This window comes from Grammomys surdaster, unplaced genomic scaffold, assembly GCF_004785775.1.
Source record: "Grammomys surdaster isolate TR1022 unplaced genomic scaffold, NIH_TR_1.0 126546, whole genome shotgun sequence".
Taxonomy (NCBI): Eukaryota; Metazoa; Chordata; class Mammalia; order Rodentia; family Muridae; genus Grammomys; species Grammomys surdaster.
Genome location: NW_021621338.1, coordinates 14,231,563 through 14,237,802, shown reverse-complemented (window position 1 = coordinate 14,237,802; position 6,240 = coordinate 14,231,563). Strand labels below are relative to the sequence as shown.

Below are 6,240 nucleotides of genomic sequence, written 5' to 3'. Positions count from 1 at the left end.
ACCACAGTGCTGGCAAGTAGACACCAGTACGTGAGATCTGAAATAGAAAAATTCTCCTGCAGTGGGGGTGTGCTCTTCAAAGCCAGTGGGACCTCTGACTTCAATCTTCTCTGTGTAATATGCCATTATCATTTTTCCTAACTGAAACCAAGGTCACAGGCTGGGAGGGACCTACACAAAGGCAAAACTCATTAGAGGTCATATTAAATTAATTCTGCCTCCTTTGAGAATCCAGTTTAGAGAGGATTATGTAGCAGGCGACAGAATGTCTATACAGGTATGGCTTCAGAAATTAACCTTTCTTTTGGATCTTAAGCCTGGCATCACAATAGAATTGTCCAGGGAACATTAACCAGGTGGGCTTACCCCCACAGAGCCTGATTTCTTGATTCAAGGTAAGACCTGGCCATCACATCTTACAAATATCTTCCTGATTTAGCTGGGGAAGCTGGACCCCTCTAGGGAAGGTTTATAGCTACAGCTATTCAGGAGGGTTATCGGTTGAGTTCAAAACAATCCTAGGCAACTTAGTGAACCACGCTCTTTTAAAACAAAACGTTAAAAATGGTTGGAGATGTGGCTTTGTAATAAAGTACTTGCTAGCTTAAGAGGCCCTGATTTTAATCCCTAATTCTAACAACAGAAACTAGGGCTGGAAAGATGGCTCAGCAGTTAAGGACATTGGTTGCTCTTTCAAGAGGTTCTGAGTTCAATTTCCAGCAATCACATGCTGGCTCACAACCAATTATAATAGAATCTGATACCCTCTTCTGGCATGGAGGTGTACACGCAAATAAAGCACTCATATACATAAAATAAGTTGATAAAATAAGTCTTTGAAAAAAGAAAGCAGAAACTAAATATCAAACACAAATAAATCTAGTCAGGTGAGGGAACACTGATCTATTGCAACTGCTTTATTTTACAGACGTCAGAGAACTCAAGGCAAATTATGTCTTTTTGACATTCACATTCAGAGGATACTACCTTGGTTTCCTAGATATGGCATGCATTCCCAAAACTTAGAAAAAGAAATATTCTCCCCCCCACCCCCTGCCCACCAGTTAGAATTTCTATGAGTAGTCCTGGCTATCCTGGAACTCATTCTGTAGACCAGGCTGGCCTTGAACTCAGAGATTTTCCTGCCTCTCTCTCCCAAGTGCTGAGATAAAGGCATATACCACCATTACCTGGCAAGAAAAATATTGTACAATTTGCCATGAGACCCTACAAGAATAACACATCTTTAAATTGTATGCAGATTTAGCCAAAGCCAGGGCAAGTCTTTCTGTTGTGTAGACAGCTTAGAACTGACATGATTTCCCAAACTGTTTGCTGTCCCTAGGTTCAAGACAGGGAAAATGTAAGTAAGTAAAACAGATTTGTGAAGTCTATAGAAAAAAAAATTCTTTATGTTTGGGAGAAACATTTTTACCCCCTGTGATTTAAGCCGTACAGACTCTGATACTTCTGTAAGGGGCTACATTGTATGGTATGAATGGAATGGGTATGTGGGCAGATGTGTTTGCAGTGGAATACCCAAAGTCTGCAAGTGTTGACCATGCCCACTGAGAAATAATGGATTCTGATCTTCAACATGATGATTGGTGGGTAAGACCTTTCTCTGCTTTTGCCCATGCCCACTCACTCTCCTCAGCCCCCTGCCCAGCCTGTGCTGTCATGGAACCTGTTATCTAACACAACACTTTCTGAGTTTGGAAGAAAAGTGTTGGTCAGCAGAAAATAACCCACAGATTCTTAGAGACACCATATTCTACTGCTGTCACTAGGGTTTAAGAAGCTTGTGTCCTGTGTGCATCTACATGCTGGACATGAGGCTTGCCTGGCTTGAAACTCATTCTGGAACAATCTGGAAAATCTGCCCCTTTGCTTGGCCACTGAGGTCTCCTCATGTTGTGCCTAAGATTATTGAATCCTTTTGGAGTGCAGCACAAAGATGCCAGAGTGTCAACAATAGAGGACTACCTTGTATGCTTGTTGTTCCTTTAGCAGGCTGCTACCAGTGGTGGTCCTGAGCTAGACAAGTGACCCTACAAGGCTTTTCAGATGGTAACAGTGAAACTATTTGTCCTCAAAATTCCCAACACAGACAAGCTCCAGAACATGAACATAACTTCACGGGTTTTATCCAGAGGCAGAGTGAATATGTTACCTTTTTCAGACTGCAAACTCTTACAGTTAAACTGAAATATGTTTGCAATTTCCACGGAGTCCTAAGTATACAATTAAACAGCAGGTAATCGTGACAATCACTGTAGAAAGTGGCGTGAGTCCCCAGGAGCCTGAAGGCCATAGCAATTATGCTCCTGCTGTTTATTCAGGGATTTTTCTCTATATGGCAATTTTCTCTCCTCTTCATTAAAATAGTTACCAGTCACTGAGAAATGCAGCCTCAGTCTGGAGAGATGCATGAGTCAGAGAGGAAACCATTTATATAACCAGCTCTCTGGCCTGGTGCAGGGCAGCAGAACTGGAAGGCTGAGAGCTGTCTCTCAGAAGATTGGGCAGTGGTGCAACCTCTGCAGGATTTTGCCTTAACCACTATGTTATGTTCCCTTCTGGATTACCAAGCAAAACCACTGACCTTCTAGAGAGATATTTCTGTTCTTCTTTATTCAGTGGCTGCAGATGAATTTGTCATAGAAAAGGCAATCTTATTCAGATCTGTTCATATGATAAGATGGATCATCTATAACCTTCTGGTATAAATGGATGATTAATAAAATTAGCAAGGAACCCATATGCTGGTAAGATGGCTCAGAAGTTAAAGGCACATGCTGCCAAGCCTGATGACCTAAGTCCAGTCCCTCTGACTCACATGGTGGAAAGAGAGAACCAATTTCTTCAAGTTGTACTCTGACCTCCATGATATACCATGATCACATAACTATCTTTCACTGCCTTTGTCTCTGTCTATTTCTCTCCCTGTGTCTTTCACACACAGTCTCTCTCTTTCACATACACAAAATAAGTAACGAATAAAAATTAAATTAAAAATGAATCCAATCGGAGGAACAAACATGGAAAGGGAACTGTGATACACTCAGCTTCTGCCTCCAGATTCCTGCCCTGCTGGAGTTCCTGCCACGACTTCCTTTGATGAAGTCCTGATATGGAATTAGTGCTCAGAGTGGCCATAAAGAAGTTTTGGGTCCCTAGAACGGAAGATATAAGTGTTCATGAACCTCTTGGTACGAGATGTATATGCTGTGGTCTGAATTCTAATTATTTGATGAAGCAGGATTGCTTACACTTGAGAAGAACTACTGAACAGCACGTGCCAGAGGTCGAGGTCCAGGTCAAACATAGAAGGACAGCCTCACTGAGCAACCAAGAGTGTCACTTGTACCCATGACATTCTCAGCAACAGCACATTCTTGTGGTGGATTTCCAGGCAGAACTGAGACAGACATTCTTAGCTGAGACACCAAGAGGTGGTTAAAGCAGTGATGGAACTTCAAGTTGATGAAGTCAAGGAAAACAGGACCCATCCACTGTTTGTGAAACTTTGTCAAGCTTACATTGTGTGAGAATAGCCTGCATCAAACCTTTATTTGTAGCCCTCCCCCAAGTACTAAGGATCTTGAAGTTTTAGTGTTGACAATGGCTATTGTGGAACAGCAGTCACGACTGTGGGTAAGAGTAGCAAGATGCTGCAGCATATTGACTATAGAATGAGATGTATCCTGCACCATGGAAGAATCTTCATTGGCACATTTAAGGCTTTTGACAAGCATAGGAATTTGATCCTCTGTGATTGTGATGAGTTCAGGAAGATCAAGCCAAAGAATTCAAAACAGCCAGAACGTGAAGAAAAATGGGTTTTGGGTCTGGTCTTGCTATGTGGGGAGAACCAGTTTCCATGACTGTGGAGGGTCCACCTCCTAAAGATACTGGCATTGCTCATGTGCCACTTACCTGTGCTGCAGGTGGCCCTGGGGTTGGAAGAATAGCTGGCAGAGGAGTACCAGCAGGTATACCTATTCCCCAAGCGCCTGCTGGATTAGCAGGCCCTGTCTGAGGAGTTGGAGGGCCATACCAGCAGGTCATGACCCCACAGGGAAGAGGCACTATTGCAGCTGCTACTGTTGCTGCTACTGCTAGCATTGCAGGAGCCCCAACCCAGTACCCATCAAGACGAGGAACGCCACCTCCACCTGTAGGCAGAGCAACTCCACCTCCAGGCATTATGGTTCCTCCACCTTGTATGAGACCACCCATGGGCCTACCGATTGGCCTTCCCCCTATTTGAGGGACACCCTCCAGGTGTCCCTCATGCATGTCCCCTCCAGGAATGAGACCCCCTCCACCAGGAATTAGAGGCCCACCTCCCCCAAGAATGTGTCCACCAAGACCCTAAGATACAATTGATAAATCTCAGCCTTCTCTTTCCCTACAGTGCTTCTTGTGAAATTGTGTAGCCTGCAAGCTTTTTGACACCTCTTACTGCATTAACTATAGATAATGAATACATAGAGCAATTAAAAAAAAGAATCCAATCCACTTAGTGCAGTGTTTATGTAATGAAGGCTTGATAAAGTTGAGTCGCTGCTGATATGACATTACAATGAGGACAGTATTAATGACAATGACTTCCTCCTCCTCCTCCTTCCTCTTCTTCCTCCTCCTCCTCTTTCCCCTTCTCCTCCCTCCTTCCTCCTCTTCTTTTTACATTTCAGGATCTGTGTCATCAGAACTTAACATAATTGTTTAACATTCCAAACAATCTTACTGAACAAATGTTACCATTGCCATTTGATAGGGAATCATAAGATAAAGCACATGTTGTGGACTGGCCACCATAGAACCAGGGGAGAGATTACCAGGTAGTAGATAAATTCAGTTTAGACAGGGTAGAAAACACCCAGGTTTATTGAAAAGTGTAGGCATCCTTTCTCTGCTTGAGGTGGTGGTGGCCACAGGCCCATGGAAGTAGAGGTAGCAGAAATGGGGGCAGGATTTAGATAGCCATGAATTTGACAGAAGAGCTTCCAAAGACAGCTTCAGTGAGATGGCTCTGTTTTTCTGTCCCAGGGATAGGATTTGTAAGAGCTTTAAGGGGTACAAGTGAAAAAGGGTGATTGGTCATAACATAGTACCTAGTTATTATATGGATGGGAAGGGCTGATTTCTTTTAACACAGCACCTAATTATCATATGGGCAGGCAGCTAGATCAGGACTTACGTACTGAGTCATGCAGCATTTGGAAAATGCTCTGCTTAGGATCATACTTCAAACAAGGCCAGAAATCCGTGCTCAGAGACACTCTCCAAGCAAGGTCAGGTAGAAAATGGTAACCTTGCTGAGAAAAGGAGCCCTCCATTTTGTGTATATGTCAGAGAGCTATGCAGACAAAGTGGACTGTGACCTTACTAGCAGGGTTCTCCAACAGAAAAGACTACAAGGGGTGACGGGTGGGCAGTAACAATGATACTATCTGTGGCATTACCACAGATTAGATTATCTGTTGCATTTCTGCCAGCCTAGGCTGTATTGTAACACAGAAGATTTCATCTTCTTAACTTTCTGCAACCACCTCCTAGGGCCACCTGGCAAGTGTAAAGTCCATGGAAAATTACCCCCTGACCCCTTCCCAGTAGGGTGTGGCCACACTGTCCCAAGAAAAACCACAGATCCGTCCCTTTCCAAAAAGGGTGAAGACACATGGTTCTAAGAAAAACCTTGGGTTATCAGACATACAGAGCCATCTGACAACAGACAGCTCCCCATTAGAGGGTCCCCCACAGCCCATCAATGTCAACTGACCAGTTTATCACCAAAAACACCTGCCCTGTTCAAGCTGTATATATGCTTCTGCCCAAGTGCATTCTTGGCCACTTCTTCTCCTGCGTGAGCAAGCAGCCCCAATGCATTGGACTAATTAATTAAATCCTCTTGTAATTGCAGCGGTTGCCCTCCATGAGTTTCCTTTTTGGGGTCTTGGTAGTGTAGCCTTCGGGCTCCACACAAGAATCTGATATTGCTACTCCAAGAGACTTTCTGGATCCTTGCTATAATTCTCTATAACCAAATGCTTCTTGGATTTTTCATCCTGCATAACCAGTACCATGTGGACAGTGCAGATAAGTTCTGCTGCTGTTTCCAGATGTCTTCCTTGGGCCGCAGTTACAATGGCCTCTGTGTACCTTCAAGGCTGAATCCAAGAAAACACTCCCCTGGGTAGGTTATTTTGTAGCAAGAACCACTTCAGATCTCTC

General features: G+C 43.8%; 1 pseudogene; it reads left to right on the top strand.

Moving 5' to 3' along the window:
* Positions 1 to 265: 265 nt before the first annotated feature.
* On the top strand, positions 266 to 4,381 carry LOC114614922 (annotated as a pseudogene).
* Positions 4,382 to 6,240: the final 1,859 nt, after the last annotated feature.